Genomic DNA, 22,981 nt, shown 5'->3' with positions numbered 1-22,981 from the left:
GAAAACCTAGATCATCAGGGAAGCCAATTGGGGGAGGTGGGGCAAAGCACCAAACACTTGTGAACTGTATAGGGGAGGGTGGGGGCCACTAGACACCAGGGAACTGTATAGGAGAGGGAGGAGGACGACTAGACAAGGGGGAACTGTATAGTGGAGGGAGTGGAGCCACTAGACACCAGAGAACTTTGTAAGGGAGGAAGGTGACCAGTAGACATTGAGGTTGGCCCGCAACTAGGTACCAGTGTTCAATTTCGGCCCATTTTGTATTTGAGTTTGATACCCCTGGCTATGCTGCATACACACTCACCTAAAGGATTATTAGGAACACCTGTTCAATTTCTCATTAATGCAATTATCTAATCAACCAATCACATAGCAGTTGCTTCAATGCATTTAGGGGTGTGGTCCTGGTCAAGACAATCTCCTGAACTCCAAAATGAATGCCAGAATGGGAAAGAAAGGTGATTTAAGCAAATTTGAGCATGGTATGGTTGTTGGTGCCAGATGGTCCGGTCTGAGTTTCACAATCTGCTCAGTTACTGGGATTTTTACGCACAAACATTTCTAGGGTTTACAAACAATGGTGTGAAAAGGGAAAATATCCAGTATGCGGCAGTCTTGTGGCCGAAAATGCCTTGTTGATGCAAGAGGTCAGAGGAGAATGGGCCGACTGATTCAAGCTGATAGAAGAGCAACATGACTGAAATAACCACTCATTACAAATGAGGTATGCAGCAAAGCATTTGTGAAGCCACAACACGCACAACCTTGAGGCGGATGGGCTACAACAGCAGAAGACCCCACTGGGTACCACTCCTCTCCACTACAAATAGGCAAAAGAGGCTACAATATACATGATGAGCTCAACAAAATTGGACAGTTGAAGACTGGAAAAATGTTGCCTGGTCTGATGAGTCTCGATAGAGTCAGAATTTGGCGTAAACAGAATGGGAACATGGATCCATCATGCCTTGTTTCCACTGTGCAGGCTGCTGGTAGTGGTGTAATGGTGTGGGGGATGTTTTCTTGGCACACTTTAGGCCCCTTAGTGCCAACTGGGCATCGTTTAAATGCCACGGGCTACCTAAGCATTGTTTCTGACCATGTCCATCCCTTCATGACCACCATGTACCCATCCTCTGATGGCTACTTCCAGCAGGATAATGCACCATGTCACAAAGCTCGAATCATTTCAAATTGGTTTCTTGAACATGACAATGAGTTCACTGTACTAAAATGGCCCCCACAGTCACCAGATCTCAACCCAGTAGAGCATCTTTGGGATGTGATGGAATGGGAGCTTCGTGCCCTGGATGTGCATCCCACAAATCTCCATCAACTGCAAGATGCTATCCTATCAATATGGGCCAACATTTCTAAAGAATGCTTTCAGCACCTTGTTGAATCAATGCCACATAGAATTACGGCAGTTCTGAGGGCGAAAGGGGGTCAAATACCGTATTAGTATTGTGTTCCTAATAATCTTTTAGGTGAGTGTATATTGTAGGTGGAGATGCTGCAGCTGAAATGGTCCAGAGGTACTGCCTCTGACTGTGAAGCATCAGGTCATAAGTTCGACACCCATGTCAGATAATAAAAATATTGTATGGGCTAGGTTGCATATATATATTGTAGGCGGACATGCTGCATATATTCTATCTATGTATCTATCTATGTATCTATCTATCTATCTATATATATATATATATATATATACAGTGGGTTGCAAAAGTATTCGGCCTCCTTGAAGTTTTCCACATTTTGCCATATTACTGCCACAAACATGAATCAAATTTATTGGAATCCCACATGAAAGACCAACACAAAGTGGTGTACACGTGAGAAGTGGAATGAAAATCATACATGATTCCAAACATTTTTTTACAAATAAATAACTGCAAAGTGGTGTGTGCATAATTATTCGGCCCCCTTTGATCTGAGTGCAGTCAGTTGCCTATAGACATTGCCTGATGAGTGCTAATGACTAAATAGAGTGCACCTGTGTGTAATCTAATGTCAGTACAAATACAGCTGCTCTGTGAGGACCTCAGAGGTTATCTAAGAGAATATTGGGAGCAACAACACCATGAAGTCCAAAGAACACACAAGACAGGTCAGGGATCAAGTTATTGAAAAATTTAAAGCAGGCTTAGGCTACAAAAAGATTGCCAAAGCCTTGAACATCCCACGGAGCACTGTTCAAGCGATCATTCAGAAATGACAAGGCCATCCACCTAAACTCACAACCGAACAAGGAGAGCGCTGATCAGAAATGCAGTCAAGAGGCCCATGGTGACTCTGTACGAGCTGCAGAGATCTACAGCTTAGGTGGGAGACTCTGTCCATAGGACAACTATTAGTCATGCACTGTACAAAGTTGGCCTTTATGGAAGAGTGGCAAGAGGAAAGGCATTGTTAACAGAAAGCATAAGAAGTCCGGTTTGCAGTTTGCCACAAGCCATGTGGGGGACACAGCAACCATGTGGAAGAAGGTGCTCTGGTCAGATGAGACCAAAATGGAACTTTTTGGCCAAAATGCAAAACGCTATGTGTGGCGGAAAACGAACACTGCACATCACTCTGAACACACCATCCCCACTGTCAAATATGGTGGTGGCAGCATCATGCTCGGGGGGTGCATCTCTTCAGCAGGGACAGGGAAGCTGGTCAGAGTTGATGGGAAGATGGATGGAGCCAAATACAGGGCAAACGTGGAAGAAAACCTCTTGGAGACTAGGCCTGAAAGATAAATCGAATTTAAATCGATTATATATATATATATATATATATATATATATATTATATAGCCTTTTAGCCTATAGATATATGCCTACGTTCCCGCCATCAGACTGTGGAGGTGGTATCCGTTTGTAATCACTGAGGTTGAGACTGCACACCTATAAACGTGGACAGCTGTCTGTGAGTGTGGGCAGCAGGAATAAAGGGTGAGCAGGAGACCAATAGATGTGAATTGTTATAAGATTCCAGTTGTTGTGTAAACAAGATTGCACTATGATATTATCTCACTGCTTTGTTTGAGATTGGATGAGTCACTGACCGCTGGGAAAGAACCGGTTAACCCATAAGTGCTGTTGCTGTCTGTGGGGCTGAGCAGCCCGGCAGCAAGGTGAGCGTGCTAATTGTTGGCTAGATGGTCACAGATACAGAGGTGATTCCAATATAAGAGTCACATAACTGAATCCCATAGGGTGAAGGTCCCTACATGGTTTCGATACAAACGGATCGCACTATGATTTTGTGTCTATTTCTCTTTTTCTTTTTGCATATGTGAAATTATCGAATAACGGGTGAATACGTTTGGAGTACCTGAATACTGGACAGTAAACAGCGGAAGATGTGCCAAACAAGGACCTGTGTGTAGCTATTGAACATTGGGAAGGGGTAGCGCACTCTATAAGTACTGTTTTAAGATCACAATTTCGGAATCGTGAAAGCAGCGAGTATCGCGATGACGTCATTTCAGCATTGTGGAAGTTTGAAGAAGTGGTTACATACTTCCCCCTAGTCCCGTGGACTGCGGCGCGCAGCATCTGCAGTGTTGGACATACCTTCCGCACAAACCCAACACTGTCTGGCCTCTATCGTTGTCTGCCGGCTCATGTGCACGGCATACTTCCTGGTTCCTGTATGTCACAAGACATAAAGGAAGTACGCCATGCATTCGATCCTGCAGGAGAAGTGGATAGACGGGCATCTTTGGACTTGTGCTGGAAGGTATATCCAGCACTGTCGCAGCTTGGGGGACAGAGGGGCCACAGAGAGAGACCCAGAGCAGGTACACAGAAAAACAGAGGGGGACACAAAGGGGGCACAACAAGACACAGAGGGTGCACAGAGAGGCAGGGGACATGGAGAACAAAGCTTGATTTGAAGGAAATCGTGAATCGAATCGAAATCATGATTTCGGACAGAAATCGTTCAATTCAATTTTTTCCTAAAATCGTTCAGGCCTATTGAAGACTGCAAAAGACTTGAGACTGGGGCGGAGGTTCACCTTCCAGCAGGACAATGACCCTAAACATAAAGCCAGGGCAACAATGGAATGGTTTAAAACAAAACATATCTATGTGTTAGAATAGCCCAGTCAAAGTCCAGATCTAAATCCAATCGAGAATCTGTGGCAAGATCTGAAAACTGCTGTACACAAACGCTGTCCATCTAATCTGACTGAGCTGGAGCTGTTTTGCAAAGAAGAATGGGCAAGGATTTCAGTCTCTAGATGTGCAAAGCTGGTAGAGACATACCCTAAAAAACTGGCAGCTATAAATGCAGCAAAAGGTGGTTCTACAAAGTATTGACTCAGGGGGCCGAATAATTACGCACACCCCACTTTGCAGTTATTTATTTGTAAAAAATGTTTGGAATGATGTATGATTTTCGATCCACTTATCACATGTACACCACTTTGTATTGGTCTTTCAGGTGGAATTCCAATAAAATTGATGCATGTTTGTGGCAGTAATGTGAAAAAAATGTGGAAAACTTCAAGAGGGCCAAATACTTTTGCAACCCACTGTATATATTGTTGGGCTAGGTTGCAATTATACTGTAGGCAGATATGCTGCATATATAGATTGTGTGGGCTAGGTTGCATATATATTGTAGGTGGACAAGCTCAGGGCCGGTCTTAGGTCTCACAGCGCCCTGAGTGAAACCTGATTTTGGTGCACCCCCATTCATCCTCTTTGCGTGTGCGCGCACATACACACACAGACCCATATGCAATTCACCTTTTCTCCAGAGTTATCTCCTAGGAGATTATTTTCATCTTCACTTTAATAGCCAGATCCCCTTTAGAGTCACTTTTCTGACTGTGCAGACATGCAGTCACACAGTGCTAGTGTTGCTGGGAACAGGAGATGAGGAGAAGATGGCCAGCCAGGCCTCAGGACTCGGACTCTCTCGCTCTCCACACTGTCCACAGTCACACACGACACGTGCTGCGCATTTCTCCGGTCACTGAAGCAGGCTGCCTGAGCCATGATCCAATTGCCAGCCTGAGCCAATCACATTCCCAACGAGGGGCGAAGTTACTGGCTCTCACACTACGCAAGAGACACTGCCACAGCAGCAGTTTTCTGGTCTTCATCCCCATCACCCCCAGTGGCACCAGGACGAGGCTACCATGGAAGATGGCCATACCGGCCAGAGCCCGCAGCTTGAAGCCACATCCAAGTAGATATTATTATTATTATTATTATTATTTAGTATTTATATAGCGCCGACATATTACGCAGCGCTGTACAGTATATATATATCTTGTCACTAACTGTCCCTCAAAGGAGCTCACAATCTTATCCCTACCATTGCCATATGTCTATATTATGTAGTGTAAGTACTGTAGTCTAGGGCCAATTTTAGGGGGAGCCAATTAACTTATCTGTATGTTTTTGGAATGTGGGAGGAAACCGGAGTGCCCGGAGGAAACCCACGCAGACACGGAGAGAACATACAAACTCTTTGCAGATAGTGCCCTGGCTGGGATTCGAACCAGGGACCCAGTGCTGCAAGGCGAGAGAGCTAACCGCTACGCCACCGTGCTGCCCAACCGATATGCCGATATGCGGTCAGAAAGGCAGGAGCGCCCCCTGGAAGCCGGACATGGACATGCTGCATATATATATAGATACAGCATGACCCCCTACATTTTACATGCTACCTAGCCCACACAATATATATATATATATATATATATATATATATATATATATATATATATATATATATATATTGTGTGGGCTAGGTAGCATGTAAAATGTAGGGGGTCATGCTGTATCTATATTATGGGACCTGAGTTATATATATATATATATATATATATATATATATATATGTATGTGGTATGGGTCAGCTGCATTTATATTGCGGAATGCTGGGATGAGACATATCTATTGTTAGGGGCAGGATTTTGCATATTGTGGGGAACATGCTGCATAATTATTGTGAGGTCTATACTGTATATAAATGATAGGGATAACACATATTCCCCTATATGTAGAGGACTAATTTTAAAACATAACCTTTATTATGTATTCTAAAATGGAATCTATTTTGCTAATATTTGCAAAAGATGCAATACATGGGTGGGAGGTATTGTCACGGTCAAGGAAAACCACCCTCCACTTGCCCGCTAGTAATTTATAAACCCCACACAAAACTCGACATGTTTCATTCCCTCTATGGGAAATTTCGTCAGGAGTGAAAAGTGCTCAGTGCTAGAGTGCCATAGTGCTAAAATACAATTACAATATAAGTATCACATAACTAGTTAGATAGAGGAAATGAAACATGTCGAGTTTTGTGTGGGGTTTATAAATTACTAGTGGGCAAGTGGAGGGTGGTTTTCCTTGACCGTGACAATACCTCCCACCCATGTATTGCATCTTTTGCAAATATTAGCAAAATAGATTCCATTTTAGAATAAATAATAAAGGTTATGTTTTAAAATTAGTCCTCTACATATAGGGGAATATGTGTTATTTGTATTGAATCAGGTGTGTTGTTTATAAATGATAGGGCACAGGCTACATATAGTGGTGGTGAGCTGCATCTATATTGTGGAAAGCCAGGGTGATATATACTGTTTCGGGAGGGCTATTGTTAGGGGCAGGACGCTGCATATTATGGGGCCTATGCTGTATATTATAATCAATAAAAATATCAGCGCTCCAATTCCAAAGTTGAGTCCTAACATGAATTCAAAAAACAGCAGCTAAAGTCCAGCAATTCCAGCAATGCTTATCTCAAACTCCAATAAATACTTCAGCGCTGCTTTTCAGTATACAAGCTTCCCCCGTCACCAATAAAATCAAATAGTGCGCTTACCAGAATGCCATAGACCTTAATTACAGGGTCTTTGTATGACTCAAAACGGGCCTGCAGCTGGTCTCTCTCCTGCTTGGCCTCCCCCGCTTCAACATGCAGTACATCTGGTCCCCACATCAGATCCCAGCAGTAGTAGCGAATAAAATATAATAGAACAAATCTAAGCGTATCTTACTTCAATAAACAGCTCTATAATGGTGGTAAAAGCAACATAAAACCAAATACTCACATATGGGCCCTTTTTACAGGGACCCAAACGAACAAACAGTGTTTCAATCAATGCAGAGTGCCGTCCAACCCAGCACTAAGAACGCCACGATCGACTGGTTTCACTATAGTTTCCTCAGGAGCAGCGTGGTTACTGAGGCTGTATCAGCCTTTAAAAGATATGTGAGGCGGAGAGGTCCAGACTTCCGGAAACGTTGCGTGCATGTCAAGCACGTCACTTCCAGATACTAGTGAGCGTCATACGCGTCACTTCCGGTAGGATGCGTTCCACACTGGTACAGAGTCCGTCTCCGCCCTCTCTATAAGCGTAATCATCTATAACTACTATTGCGCCCTTATAAGATAAAGGCCCACCATATTACTGTTGGCACCCTTCCTTTATCAAGATAGAATTTTACTGCTAGTTTAAGACGGCACTCCGCTTACATAAAGTAAACAAGTAAAACGAACAAAATAAAATAAAATAGAAGAAAGGCTATGATAGATAGAGTTTAGAACATATGAGAGATGAGATTATGAAGCCGATCCAGCCTCAGTAACCACGCTGCTCCTGAGGAAACTTTATTTAGTGAAACCGGTCGAGCGTGGCGTTCTTACTGCTGGGTTGGACGGCACTCTGCATTGATTGAAACGCTGTTCATTAATTTGGGTCCCTGTAAAAAGGGCCCATATGTGAGTATTTGGTTTTATGTTGCTTTTACCACCATTAAAGTGCTGTTAAGTGAAGAAAGATACGCTTAGATTTGTTCTATTATATTTTATTCGCTACTACTGCTGGGATCTGATGTGGGGACACGGATATACTGCATGTTGAAGCGGGGGAGGCCAAGCAGGAGAGACCCCAGCTGCAGGCCCGTTTTGAGTTATACATAGACCCTGTAATTAAGGTCTACGGCATTCTGGTAAGCGTACTCTTTTATTTTATTGGTGATGGTGGAAGCTTGTATACTGAAAAGCAGCGCTGAAGTATTGATTGGAGTATGCAGTATATTCATTGGGAAGGACGGGGACTATGCACGGGCATAGCAATAGGGGTTGCAGAGGTTGCGACCACATCGGGGCCCTTAAGCCAGAGTGGCCCCGAAGGGCCCTCCCTCAACTACAGTATTAGCTCTCTATTGCATAGCTCCTAACTGTCCCTCTTTCCCCCTCATTTGTCCCTCTTTCAGGAGACTTTGTCCACCATTCTATATAAATGTATATATTTCAATACTAAAAATGTGTTTGATTGACTCTAAACTTTGACTCTAAACTTTATTCCCATCCTTTAAATTGATAGATTACTAATTTTAAAATGTTACTATGAAGGAAAATAAACCAGGACAGAAAGGACCAGTGTGGTTTGAATTACAAAACATATTTTTCTTATGAAATCTTTATGGTATGCATGGCTAGGGGTGTGACCAGGGGTGTGGCATACGTGACCCTTTTTCTCAGCTCAAAGTTGGGAGGTATGTTATTGATGTTAGGCTCATATTAATCACTTATATAGATACTTTGAATTGTGCTAATCATTAACAAACTGTTTCCCATCCCCTCCAACACTGTAGTTGCCATTGACAGGTTTTGGTTTATGGGACTATGGCACATACATAACGACAAGGGCTGTGCTTCATCTATATTTTAATTGTATATATATATATATATATATATAGTGAGTGGTGAGGGCAGGCTGCAATGGAAGATATATAAGAGGGGAGGGGGGTCAGGTGGCAGCATGCTGTGCAGTGCGAGGGATAGTAATGAGTGGATGGGGCTGCTCCCTCATACCTGCTCGCGCCGTACTTCCGATTTTCCTTCCCCTGAGGAGGAGAGGCGTGCCGCGCGCCTCTCACACACACACCGTGCGGCGCGAGAGCGTGCGGGGTGACGTCACTCAGTTTGAACGCGCCTGCGTCTTCCCGCCTTTACCGTAATACCGTGTCCTCACTCAGGAGGAGCGTCAGCAGACTTAGTAGCGGTTCCGTGTCTCACCGTCCACTGCGAGTCCTGTATGCTCAGCTAAACCGTGAGAGCGGGACTGTGTGACTCCGCAGCAGATCAGCCGAGTCCTCAGGAGATGCAGCATGGCGATGGGATGGGCATGCTGGTGCTTGTAGTTCCACCACTACAGAAAGTAACAGAACATGCTTGTGTTGAGAACTGAGCACCCTAACCAGCCTGTAACCATCATTCTGTCAGAGAGCACTGCTCAAGTAATATGAAATGTATGCTGAGACTTGTAGTTCCTCAGCTTCTGGCCAAACCAACCCCTGGGCTGTGAACGAACTGTTTAGGCAATTTTCTGGCGTTTGAACCGTCACACCCCCTTAGCTCTTGAAATGAACACTTTACAGAGATGTTTTGTGTAACCAGCTGTCCTTCCTCAGGGCTCTAATATAATGTCCCCACCACAGCATAAGAAGAAAGTCCTGGGGAAAGTCGGTCAGCGATCTAGTATGTCAGGAGAACACAGGAGGAAACCAGGACAGATGGAGGAAACATGTTAATCTACTGAGAACATACCAACTCCATGCAGACAGCATCCTAGCCAGAATACAAGCCTGGGACTCCAACAGCACAGCCGAGTTGACAGCGATATTATCCACAGCTTTCCCTGAACTCAGTACCAACACAAGTCATTGAAAGTACCAAAGTGATTTTCAGTGATAATATGCATTCCTTTTCAAATATCTTTTGTGTGTGGTCATTTGTATGTAAGAATTGAAGCAAGAGGGCATACCAGCATTTCTGTATAAGTACATTTTTATAATGAACCTTTTACAATGAGCTATAACAGTTATATTCATAAGGTGTACTTAAGAAATTAAAAGAAGAGAAGAGGACAATAATATGTAAATTCTTATAGCATTCAGTCACACTGGCTACATTATGTCATATCACAGGTCTATGCCTGTAGTTTAATGCAGCCTATCTACATTGGTTGTTTACCTCCTGAATACAGATGTTCTAGCATATGCTGTACTTTACCAAATAACCTGCTTTTCCCAAACAAACATTTGTTTTGCCAAACATTTTTTGACATACTAAATTGGAAAGTGATCATGTAGCATGGTAAATACTGCAGAGATTCACCCAGTCCTGGTTATGTCACCTGATTACGTCAAACATCCGCAGTTTAAAAGAAATGGATGCTTTGGATGGACAAATTACCCAGATTCCTAAACTTATTTTTAAGTACTATAGGATGCATAAAAATTGGTGCTTGGCTTGGTTATGGGTGGTAGCAGGAATAAAAGCCTGGTTTCAGCAACCGCTGTCTGCCTGTGTTATAAACACTGTCAGCTTCACAGGACAGTGCATTCGAGATGTGAGCACTGCCATGTCACTGGCACTTGCATCACAACAAGATAAACAACTGTAATGGACACTTGACCTGTCAGGACTGCTGACTTTTAGCTTGATTTGGATTCTTTGAATTGTACCTGTCATCTACAATACCCAATGGGACAGCAATTCAGCGTATTGACTATTCAACCAGTGAGTTCAGTAGGATTGAATAGCATAACAGTGGCAGCAGAGCAGCATGGCGTGAAAGATGACTGTGCATCTGCAGGAAATCAGCCAAGTCATGTAAGTCTGAAGATAGATGTATGTAAGATATTACTCCTTGTAGCAGTTCATTTGATATGTGTTCATGTTTCAGCACCAGGTATGTTTACTGCTGTGCTCATCCTACACAGACCATATATAGGTTGAAGGGAGGTGTCTAGGGATGTGGCCAAATCAATTGCAAATCAATAGTAACCCTTGCACTTGTAGCAACACATAAGACATGAGGAACACAATTTATATGACACTTTTCTCCTGGTGGACTCGAAGCACCAGAGCTGCAGCCACTAGGTAGTGCTCTATAGGCAGTAGAAGTGTTAATGAGTCTTGCCCAAAGTCTCCTCACTGAATAGGTGCCGAGTTACTGAACAGGAAGAGCCGAGATTCAGATCCAGGTCTCCCGTGACAGAGGCAGAGCCCTTAACCAGTACACACCGGTACCAGCCACTGGATAAGGCTCTGCCTCTGACACAGGAGACCGGAGTTCGAAACTTGTCTCTTCCTGTTCAGTAAGCCAGCACCTATTCAATAGAAGACCTTGGGCAAGACTCCCTAACGCTGCTACTGCCTATTGAGCACTCCCTAGTGGCTGCAGCTCTGGCGATTTGAGGCCGCCAGGAGAAAAGTGCATAACACAGAGCAACAAACACTGCCAAATAAAATGGAGGTTCTTAGTTCTCTAAGATCTATAACTAAGATCCTCCATTCTATTTTGCTGTGTTTGTTGCTGTGTGTTATGTGTTGCTGATGGGACAAGCTTTGAGTGGAAAGGTTAATATTAATTTACCCTCTGTTCACATTGCCACATCTCTGTTCTCCACTAATTAAAGTTGCCCCAGTATAGCTAGTTTAGTTGCCCCCAGTATAGCTAGTATAGCTGCCCCCAGCGTAGGTAGTTTAGTTGCCCCCAGTGTAGGTAGTTTAGTTGCCCCCAGTGTAGGTAGTTTAGTTGCCCCCAGTATAGCTAGTATAGTTGCCCCAGTATAGCTAGTTTAGTTGCCCCTAGTATAGCTGCCCCAGTATAGCTAGTTTAGTTGCCCCCAGTGTAGGTAGTTTAGTTGCCCCCAGTGTAGGTAGTTTAGTTGCCCCCAGTATAGCTAGTATAGTTGCCCCAGTATAGCTAGTTTAGTTGCCCCCAGTATAGCTGGTATAGTTGCCCCCAGTATAGCTGGTATAGTTGCCCCTAGTATAGCTGGTATAGTTGCCTCCAGTATAGCTGCCCCCCAGTATAGCTAGTTTAGTTGCCCCTAGTATAGCTGCCCCCAGTAAAGCTAGTTTAGTTGCCCCCAGCGTAGGTAGTTTAGTTGCCCCCAGTGTAGGTAGTTTAGTTGCCCCCAGTATAGCTAGTTTAGTTGCCCCCAGTATAGATGTCCCAGGAGGGGGGAAGCAGCGCTAGAAGGAGGGGCAATGGGGGCAGCGGTGGGGAGGGGGGAAATACCTCCCCCCTCCCTCACCTGGCACCCCTCCTTCTGCCTCTCTCTTCCTCCATTTAGCGGTGGCAAGTGCGGGCTCGGCGGCGGGGAGACATGCGCAGAACTTCTATGTTCCAAGCGCTGGCAGCGTCATGTCGTCACTGATCTCCACCTTCAATGCCGCCCACTGTGCTACCGCTTATCAGGAAGCACAGTGGGCGGCTTTGAAGGCGGAGATCAGTGAAGACATGACACTGCCCGTGCTTGGAACGCGGAAGAGGTGAGTAATTATCCGCTTGTCTCCCCGCCGCCGAGCCCACACTTGCCACCGCTAAATGGAGGGGGAGAGAGGCAGAAGGAGGGGTCCCAGGTGAGGGAGGGGGGATATTTCCCCCATCCCCAACGCTGCCCCCACTGCTCCTCCTTCTAGCGCTGCTTCCCCCTCCTGCTCTGCTGCTGGGGGGGTCGTGGCGACACCCCCGGCTTTCTGTCACCCGGTGCACCACGCCCCCCTGCGCACTACAGTAGGAACGCCACTGCGGGAAAGTGAACTTACCTGGGGCTTCGTCCAGACCCTTGTAGTCGATGAAGTACCTCAGCGTCTTCCGGACTCTCTTCATTCTGCCCCCGGCGGCTCCATTAGAGTGGCGACTTCATCCGAAGACGAGCCACTGTGCATGTGCGGCCCCTCTGTGCACCTGTCTAGCTCATGTGCCCTTCCGCCGTAAGGGCTCTTAAAAAATTAACTGCGTTGGATTTATGATTTAGTCGGAGCAATTTTTGGGTACCTGAAGTCGGTGATTTCATAAACTGAGGAGTCAGAGCTGGTGGTTTTATAAACTGAGGAGTCGGAGGTAGAGGCGTGCAGCGGGTCGGGTACCCACGGGTAACCCGAAATGCGGGTCGGGTTCGGGTACCCGAATTGATTTTTGGTGCAGGTCAGGTGTGGGTAGCGAGTTGCGGGTGCGGGTAGGGTTGCAGGTAGCGGTCTGCGGGTGCGGGTAGTGAGGAGGGGAAGCAGCGCCAGGAGGGGCAGTTGGGACAGTGACAGGGAGGGGGGCCAGAACTCCCTCACCTGGGTCCCCTCCTTCAGCTCTCTCCCCCTCCAGAATAGCTGCGGGCGGGCGGAGGATTACTCACCGTTTAACTTCCGTTCCAAGCGCTGGCAGCGTCCCCTCGTCACAGGTCTCCGCCTTCAATGCCACCCACTGTGCTTCCTGATTGGCGGAAGCACAGTGGGTGGCATTAAAGGTGGAGACCTGTGACGAGGGGATGCTGCCAGCACTTGGAACGCGGAAGTTAGAAGGTGAGTAATCGCCCGCCCGCAGCTCCACCGCTGTTCTGAAGGAGGGGACCAGGTGAGAGAGGAGGGTGGGCTCTGGCCCCCACTGGGGACAACTATGCTGGCTGCACTGAGGGACAACTATGCTAGCTACACTGGGGGACAACTATGCTAGCTACACTGGGGGACAACTATGCTAGCTACACTGGGGGACAACTATGCTAGCTACACCGGGGTACAACTATGCTGGCTACACTGGGGGACAACTATGCTGGCTACACTGGGGGACAACTATGCTGGCTTCACTGGGGGACAACTATGCTGGCTACACTGGGGGACAACTATGCTGGCTGCACTGGGGGACAACTATGCTGGCTACACTGAGGGCAACTATATTGGCTACACTGGGGACAACTATGCAAATGTGCACTTTAGAAGAAAATTTCAAACAGCAGGTAGCGGGCCTGCTGGTTGGGTTCCGGGTATCAAATTCACCAAAAAGCGGGTCGGGTGCGGGTATGAAAAAGTGGACCCGCGCAGGCCTCTAGTCGGAGGTCCTCATAAACTGAGGAGTCAGAGTCGGTGGTTTCATAAACTGAGGAGTCAGAGTCGGTGGTTTCATAAACTGAGGAGTCGGAGTCGGTGGTTTCATAAACTGCGGGGTTGGAGTCAGAGAATTTTTGTACCGTCTCCACAGCCCTGTCTATCCTATACAATAAAACCCCTGTGTCTCTGCATCCTGTCTCTGTGTGTGTGTGTCCCTGCATTTGCGCATGTGCCGCAGGGACAGCCTGGGGAAAGGCGGGTGTGGATGCGCGCGGCTGCCGAGTGTGTGTGTGCGCTGGGGGGTACGCACGGCGGGGGCGGGCATGTGGTGGCGATGACATACCTAGAGCCCATTTTTAAATGGGCTAAGGTCACTAGTATCTAATAAAACAATAACCTGCACAGGAGACACTGGTATTTTTTTTTTTAAACTTGTATACGACAGGTGACCTCTCCCAACCTTTTCACCAAGTGATCCTGCTATTGGCCATTTGGCCTATACACAGTCTGTGGCAGACATTTCCACTACTATTTGCTGTCCCGCCAGATAGTGGACTTAATGTGGGCGGATTGATGTCTATGGGGATTTTCTCTGGCTAGTTTATCTTTTATCTGTTCCATTTTTGTTTCTGTGGTCAGGTCCTGCTGGATGTTTTCCCAAACACTTTGTAGCATTAACAGTTTTCACTCTTCAACTGATCCTGCAATGAGGACAGAAGCATCAGATGTGAAAGTTATGTGAGTAATGACGTAATCCCCTAATCACCTTTACTATGATAAATCTGGGAAGGTGAACAAGGGATCTAAATTGTACAGACTCAATACAATTTCCCAGAGGGAATGTCTTTAGAAACCACACAGGAATCCGTGACTTGTACATTTTCATTTCCAGGGATTTACTAAGGTGTTAAAAAAAAGGGTTTGTGAACCACGCAGGACATTCCGCCCTAAAAAATGCTTCTGATACAGTCTCACCAAACTGCAGAGGGAGATTTATCAATCCACTCACATGGCTCCCATCACAGATGGATTTGCTATCACCATGCAGGTAAATTCATAAATCTCCCTTTCCGCTCACTGCACAGAATTATAAAATGCTTCAGACCACTGTTACACGGCAGGCTTCTGAGTACAACTCCATCCCAGATCTGTTACTGATCACTGCAGAATTGTTGCAATGGATATCTCCAAAATGTGAGTATATACATAAGGTATGGAGCAGCTCAGCCCTGAATGGTAAACAATGACACCTGTGTAGCTGAAAAATCTATAGTCTTTTTGCAAGACGGTATTCAAGCTGCTGGCAACCAAAATACTTAGATGTTTGCAGGTAATGTTGTAGCTATAGGCCCTAGAGCAAGGTTTACATTTGGCCTCTTCAAGTGAAATAGGTAATTTGAGTGCCAGTCGGGGAAGTTTGTGCGTCACCTTAGGCGCCCATGTTAAAAACCGCGATTAACGGCCATAACTGGAAATTTGGGTGAGGCAGATAGGGGGCACCAGAGGCGCCCGCTATACAAACTGCAGGTACTAATAATGGATGCGATGGCCTGTGGTGGTGCCCAAGCTTACCCTGCGCCTCAGCTTGTTTGGGTTAGGCATTGGTTGGGGAGCAGGTGGGTTTGGCATAGTTTGGGGGTGCATCGGTTAGGGTTAGTCATCAGTTGATAGTAGAATATCAATAATGTTACCCATATATTACTAGTAGCTATCTCAGGTGCCCAAATTGCCGTGGCACCCTCTTTACATGTATGCCCCTCTAATACTCTATACATAACTAACATCAAGTCCCAAAACCTGCTAAGAGAGGTTTAGGTAAAGGAGAGGGAAACTTTATTAATGATCATCACTATTTAAAGCTCATATAGAGGTGACCATTACTGTAATTGTATCAGGGAAGAGCTAACACAGTGGTTGAAGAAACGCCCCTGTGGTCCAGGGGCTCCAGTACGGTGGCAACTTCTGCATCCCCTCCACTGCTTGCAGCCTCCGATATCTGTGTGACTAGATATTGGCGAGAATTTTTCTGGAACCACAAAACTATCAGTCTTTCTGCAAAGTGGCTGGAAGACGTAAACCGATACCGTGAAATGGCAGAAATGACTAATTTGCGAAACAAAGTGGTAATAAGAGCCATATTTGGGGGGAGGAGGGGTTGGGCGCCAGAATGGGCTTGACAGTCATCCTGAGACAGAAGATTGGATGTGGCAGAGTGCAGAATGCACGTAAATGACAAAGGCAGATATATTATGTAGAACGTCGCACAACTTCTCATTAGATATGCAGGCTTGTCCCCTGTGACTGTGGCATTCACAGAACTATTGGACATGAAATGGCTTTCTTGATACAGGCTCAAAGTTAGGGACGCACTGACGACAGCTACAAGATTCAGCCAGGAAATATAAATGGAAAAATTGCTGGAGCTGAAATTTTATTGCCAAGTTATTTATCTTTGTTATTGCTTTCTCCTGCTTTTGTGTAGCTTCTGCTAGGAAACAGACAGGGCCAGATGTTCCTACTTACACTTCAAGTCAGGGATTTCAAGGCCAAGTACAGAACAACTAGTGAATCACACGTGAAAACAGAAGTTGAGTGCTGTGTCCAGTACATGCCATCAGTTATGTCAGAGATGCCATTGGTTAAGTGTCAGTTGGCATATCCATTCAGGTTCACGTGTGCTTAAAGAGAAACTCCGACCAAGAATTGAACTTTATCCCAATCAGTAGCTGATACCCACTTTTACATGAGAAAAATAATGATTTTCACAAACAGACCATCAGGGGGCGCTGTATGACTGATTTTGTGCTGAAACCCCTCCCACAAGAGGCTCTGGTACCGTACGGTACTCTGGGCAAACTGCCACAATGTAACAATGTTCAGACAGGAAATAGCTGCTTACAGCTGTCTGTTAAAGCCAGACCAGCTACATAATCTGCCCACAGTAACAATGTCACCATGTAAAACATGTCAGAATGTGAATCTGGGAGAGGAAAGATTTTACAATGAGCAAACACTGACTAAATCATGTATACATAATTATTGTAAAAATGAAGCACTTTTTTTATTACATTATTTTCACTGGAGTTCCTCTTTAAGCTGGCAAGGCAATTTGCTAAGGCCTGAATTTATTTATTATCAGTATAGCACAGCCTTGGTTTGCGAGCATAATTAGTTCCAGAAACATGCTTGTAATCCAAAAACACTCTTACATCAGAACAAATTACCCCATAAAATGAAAGGAGACTCAGATGATTCATTTTGCAATCCAAAAACAGATATAGAAGACTATTTCATACAAAGTACTGTATAAAGTAAATATGCATACCCTTTTGGGGACCGGTGGTAGTAAATCCTACGCCACATTTGTGGCTGGCTAACTCTGATGCGGTGTAGGATTTACGGCACCTGCTGCTTCCGCTCCCAATGCGATCATGTGCACCTGAGAGGGGAGATTAAGCTGTCATATGACAGCTGACATCTCCCCTCAGTTATCAGAAGTCATCGTGATTGGCTCCTGATCACATGATCACTACGATCGCTGGCGGATCGTAGTGATCACTATTAAAGCAGCGGTGGTAGGAGGGGAAGAAGAGGATCCACTCACCTACCTGAAGTTCCCCCAGCAATCGTCGCCCCCCTCTGCTCTGGCCGGCATCTCTGCTCGCTGTGACGTAAGTGTCAGGTCCCAGCTTGATGACATCATCAAGCCGCAACCTGGTACTTAACGGCAGTGCGAGCGAGGATGCCGGCCAGAGCGGAGGGGTTCACAGCTGCTCATCGCTGGAGCCTGGATGGTGAGTAAAGGCTGCTGGAAATACAGGGGACACCATGCCTAGCTATCTATAGTGGGGATCCGGCTGCCTGACCCCCCCAAACGCCCCCCTCCCCCCATGTAAAATGCCCTATTCCTTTAGGGGGGTTAGGCAGCCGGTCCCCAAAGGGATACAGTAAAACAAATTAACCTGCACTTTACTTTGTAAAGAATTGTGTCTGGTGTAAGGGAGAGGATGAGGGTTATTGTGTAGGAAGACGTTCACAAAAACAGAATCATTTCTATCTGTGGACTCACCCAAACCTTATTCATTTTGTGTGGCTTTAACTAGGAATGTATCCAAGGACAGTTGGTTTTGCCTCCTTTTGATCATTTAACACAACTGTGATATTGAAGTCACTACACTCTCACAAGAATCCTGCAGCGTCAAAGAGAGAGGAACCATCGGCTTAGTTGTGATGGAGCAGTGAGGGGCCTCCAACTACTAACCTTCACTCCCTATGATACAGGGCTCCATCCTTTAGATCAAGTGTTTTTGTGGCTACACATGTTATTGGTATGAAGATCATGATGGCCATTGCAAGATGGGCCCTCAGGCTGTGAAGGTTACCAATAGAAGGCAAGATAAGCATAATGAACATTGGGTGGCTTCACAGGGAAAGTCTTGCTGAGGGGTCCTGTGATTTGTAGTTACGCCCTTGAATGCAGTCCAAGGTTTTACTGTATATCTGTTCTTCCTCTGTTATACTGTATTTGGACCCAATGCTTAATATTAGGCTTTCTTTATAGGTCAGTGAAGCTCCCTTTACTAGACAGAGGTAACTGGAAGATAAAAACACTGGCCTCCCAGAGTATGGCAAGATCCATAATGAAAACTAACCTGCCATGGATCAGAAGCTTGCTTTTACAGCATTTTATGAGGAATACTTGCACAAATATATTTGTTCTAAGGGGAACGTTAATGTTGTTTTATATTGTAAAAGAATACTTTAAAACCCATTTAGTTCCAGCCAGGACATTATCTGCATGCCGTTCGTATTCTTTTCCCGGGCCAAATTCAGGCAGTCGGTCTGCTGCCAATAAGTGTGTGTATGTGTTTTGTTGAAAGATATGTACTCCTCTAAATTGGCCCTAGAATGTGGCAGGAATATTAGATTGTGGGCAAGGTGACGTGATTTGTCCGCTGTACTCTATAAGGCGTGCAAATAAAATAAGCTTTCTATGCATGCATAATACTAATAGTAAATAGAACCTAGATGAGAATGCATAAAGACAAAATAAATACCAAGAGCCCAATATAGTGTAGTATGCAAAAGAAGGAGTTGGAAATGAAAAGTATATAATGTATATACTCTCAAACGTGGGTTACCGCCTAGGTAACCACTGTATAGGCAGGTGAGCACAGAGACGCTATTCGTGACCTTGAGACTATACTGTGTACGCCTATCTGTTTATTGCCTAAGGAAGCGGGAACATACCCGTGAAACGTGTTGCACTGTTTGTTTTGGAGTATATTAATAAACCTGTTGTCATAAAACTGACGGTATCTTGTCTGCTTCGGGGTGGCGAGTCCACTACCACCTCCTGAGGGATTTTAAGCCTTTTAGAACCTTTTATCCTGCTGGCGCCTCTGTTCACTCTTACATTAGATGAGAATGCACTCATTTAATATTATGTCATAAGACAGTATGTAAGCAAGTGTAGATTTCCCAGCATCCTTTGCTTCCAGCTACCATGAAAAGTCTACATGCCATTAAACTGAAATTCCAGGAAAGCGTGAATATACATTCTAGCAATCATATGGAATGACAGGATATATGCCCTGATACATGAGATTTATTTATAGAATCTCAGATTTTCTGGATGTATTCTTTAATACGTGGCAGCCAAAACATGACTGTATATAAAGAACAGAATGACACAGTCGGACTGCTATAAAAGAGAAATGAGAAGCAGGGAGAGACACTGGTATTTAGCTGACAGTGAATAACTTGAAGATCTGTTGAAGACGTAGGTCCTTTCTTGGCTGGAGAAACAAAAGGATGTGTGTGTCATATCTCATCCAGTGCCGTGATGTGTCTTCACATATTTATTATTGATTCCTATAGAGCTGCTGTCTTTCATGAGGCTGTACAATTAAAGGGGTATTGTACGGTATATACAACCATATATAGAATGTACTGTATGTCATGCTGAAAATTCCAAAGCAAATGTATATATTTTACTAGCCTATACAGTACTGCTACACATACTCTGTGAAGTCCTGTATTTGGTGGTACTGTATAAATACAGGAATAAACACAAAATACTGCTCAATGCTTTCTGCAGAATTTAATCAAGAACATTAAAGCGTTCACACCATTCATATGTCTGGCGTTTACATTGAAGACTACTTAAATTTAAAAAAGGCAGAGCCTGTCATTCCAGGCATTCAGGGTTAAGTACTTACCTGATCATTTGGATTTCCCCGAGACAGGTGAGTGCTCCAACCCCCTCAGAATTGTGGGCATGGTGTTTTTTTTCTCTCAAAAAGGTGTAGCCTAATTGTTTTTTCCGTTTGATTCCCAGCAGCCTTTTGATATTGGGAATCAATTCCCCATAGTGACTAATTGATTGAATTGTTATCCTTTTTGAAAAAAAAGAGCCATTGGGGAGTACTTACCTCGGGAGGGAGAAGCCTCTGGATCCTTACGAGGCTTCCCTAACCTCCTCCGTCTCTCTGTTGCTTTGCCGGAACCCCCCATATCTCGGCGAGGTAAGTATTTACCTACCGTGATCCTGAGCAGGCGCACTAGACACTCTTCATTCGGGTTAAGGCAGAAATAGCCGAACCCAATCAATCCGCTCTACTGCACAGGTGCCAGCCCTTTTACGCCTGCACAGTAAAGTGGATACGAACGGGCTTGGCTATGTTTGTCTAGCCCAAACGAAGAGCCGCTACTGAGCCTGCACTGGATCCTGGTGAGGTAAATATATCAAGCCTTGTCAAGCTTGTCGGGGGAGGATTGGGGGTGGATTCGGAGGAGTCAGCGCTGGATTCCCTAAAGCTATAGGGGAGGGGGAAGCCTCATTGGGACCCTGAGGCGTCCCCCTCCCAAGGTAAGTATCCCCGGGGGGGGGGGAGGGATTAGGGGATTATGTTATTGATTAATTGGACAACACACCAAAAATCTAGGGTGATCAAGAACAGGATAGGGGCGGCAGTAGATTGATAGACCAAAGCATTGAACTACATCAAACATTACAGTTTCATAGGAGGCCCTTCCCAGTTATGAAATAATGTTCAGAAGGAGTAACTCCAAAGTCCTTTGTTCTTTTTTTTTTTTAGTACTTCCAAGGGTCACTGTGTAGATAATTCCTCAAAAACAGAAAATAAAGGACATAGTATAGTTAGTTTTCACACACCACTTCCAGGGTCCAACATGCGGACAACAACCTCCCATGATATATTAGAGGGTCACCAGCCTCCACCATGTGCTTCTTCAACCACCACCTGAATGGCACGCTCACCTGGCCCTTTAGCTGCCCTGACCCACAGACAGAAGACAGCACTCTTAATGCTACCAGCAATTGATCACTTCCACACCTGCGTCATCATTGTTCCCATCCATCTCAGGGAGAATGGGAGCACATCACTGTGAAACTATCTGTCAATTGCCCCCCAAAATTCTGTTTTACTTTTTACTTCTGCATTAACACATCCACAGCGCAATCACCTCTCGCTCACCCTTTGCACGTGCTGCCCACCCTCACAGACAGCTGTAATCGCGCAGTGTTGCCTGTGGCTACAGGTACGCCTCCTTCGATCACCAGCTTGAGCCGCCACAGTCCCCTGCCCTAATCTAGGGACTAAACATGCTCAAATACTGTAAAACCAGTTACTTTTATTTGAAAAAATGAAGATTATTGTACTGTACTTACAAGCATAAGTTAAAAAGCGCTTTGAGTTTAAAACAGAGGACGTCTCCTCCTGTTACACATTAGTCACGTAAAGGGCATTTTTGTGCAAACCTGTTCTCATTAGTACCTGATTCCTCTAGCCCAGTGGTTTAGGAAATTGTAGAAAGCAACACCCTTTTATCTTTTTATACATTTCTAAAATATATGCAATTGAGTTAGAAACATGTACTATAGTTTTACATTTTTTTTATCTCTTGAAAAGGTTTACAGAAATTGCCATGTTCTTTAGTCTGCAAAAGTTTTATGTTTTTCCCTGTACTGTTATTCTGGCTTACATTAACCCCTTTTTCCTACATTTTCTCACAAAATGGGGTCAATTCATAAAAGGCTGTGCAGGAAAAAAATCTTGTCGGGAAAATACAGCATTCGGTATTTTAGACGTTTGTGTGCTAATTTATAAAAATGTTTACAGTTGCGATGTGGTAACATGAGAAGCTGCCTGAGTTGTTACATTTCTCTGTGCAGAGACAGCATTACAATAAAAGAGGCATCCCCAACTTCCCTTTAGATGTGCATTTTTTGTTATACTGCCTCCAATTTGCCCTGAATCTGCTCTGTATCTGTCTATTAGTCTTTCTAAACAATCTATTTAATTGCCACAGCTTAGAAGAGCTTTAAGAAATTTTACACATGCAGGCTTCCATGTGTAACATATGATGTAAAACATATGAAAACAGGTACCCAAGAGGTTAAAAAACACAGCCTAGGGTATTCCGGGAAGCCTTGTTTGTTCTGTTCTCACCACTGCTGCCTGGGAGATCTGTCACCATTAACTTTGCTCTTATCCGCACCCTTATCACCTCTTCAAAGCAAGCGGTATTCTCTGTTCCAATACCGCCTGCTCTAATCTTTATAAATTGACATTTAGTGACATGTGTTGAGATAATCACAGCACAAGGTGGTATTTTACCTCACTGCTCGGGAATGTCAGCTTTTCATGCGGTAACAGCTTTTATGAATTGACATTTTGCTAATTGTTCGGTAAAGTCAGCTGTTTTCAGCATTACCGCATGCGGTAATGCTTTATGAATCGAGGCCAATGCAGGGAGACCTTGGCTGTAAGCATTGGGTCCTACAGTGTTTCGCAACGTAGAGACTTTTTAAGGAACAAGCATTGATATCAGGAAGAAAAAGAAATCAAAGAGGAGCTGTTAGCCATACTATCTAAAACAAACAAACAAACAAAAAAACTTATATTAGTTGATGAATACTTGCTCTACTTACATTATGTGTTGCACTGTCCACATTTTTATTTCAGTGAGTTTTATGTAGTAAATAAAGAGAATTCTTTTTCTGTCAGTTTCCATTTTGGAATCGCTGTGTCTGAAGCCAATCCTGATGTAATTTCCTCCCTTACTCTGTTTCCTCTCCTCTTTCTGATTT

General features: G+C 44.7%; 1 protein-coding gene and 1 long non-coding RNA gene across 5 annotated transcripts in view; one reads left to right on the top strand and one right to left on the bottom strand.

Moving 5' to 3' along the window:
- LOC137542432 (cadherin-like protein 26) overlaps window positions 1-8,902 on the bottom strand; it is a 604,516-nt gene extending 595,614 nt beyond the window's left edge. For all 4 annotated transcript variants that reach the window (XM_068264331.1, XM_068264330.1, XM_068264332.1 and 1 more), the window contains exon 1: window positions 8,845-8,902. The gene's annotated coding sequence lies outside the window, so the exon portion shown is untranslated. The remainder of the gene's footprint in view (window positions 1-8,844) is intronic.
- A 48-nt stretch (window positions 8,903-8,950) lies between these two features.
- LOC137541802 (uncharacterized) overlaps window positions 8,951-22,981 on the top strand; it is a 1,009,411-nt gene continuing 995,380 nt past the window's right edge. Inside the window, exon 1 of the long non-coding RNA XR_011025275.1 lies at window positions 8,951-10,647. This is a non-coding gene — a long non-coding RNA (uncharacterized lncRNA). The remainder of the gene's footprint in view (window positions 10,648-22,981) is intronic.

This window comes from Hyperolius riggenbachi, chromosome 12, assembly GCF_040937935.1.
Source record: "Hyperolius riggenbachi isolate aHypRig1 chromosome 12, aHypRig1.pri, whole genome shotgun sequence".
NCBI classification, from domain to species: Eukaryota; Metazoa; Chordata; class Amphibia; order Anura; family Hyperoliidae; genus Hyperolius; species Hyperolius riggenbachi.
Note: the sequence above shows the minus strand (reverse complement) of the source record. Positions and strands in the feature narration are given on the sequence as shown.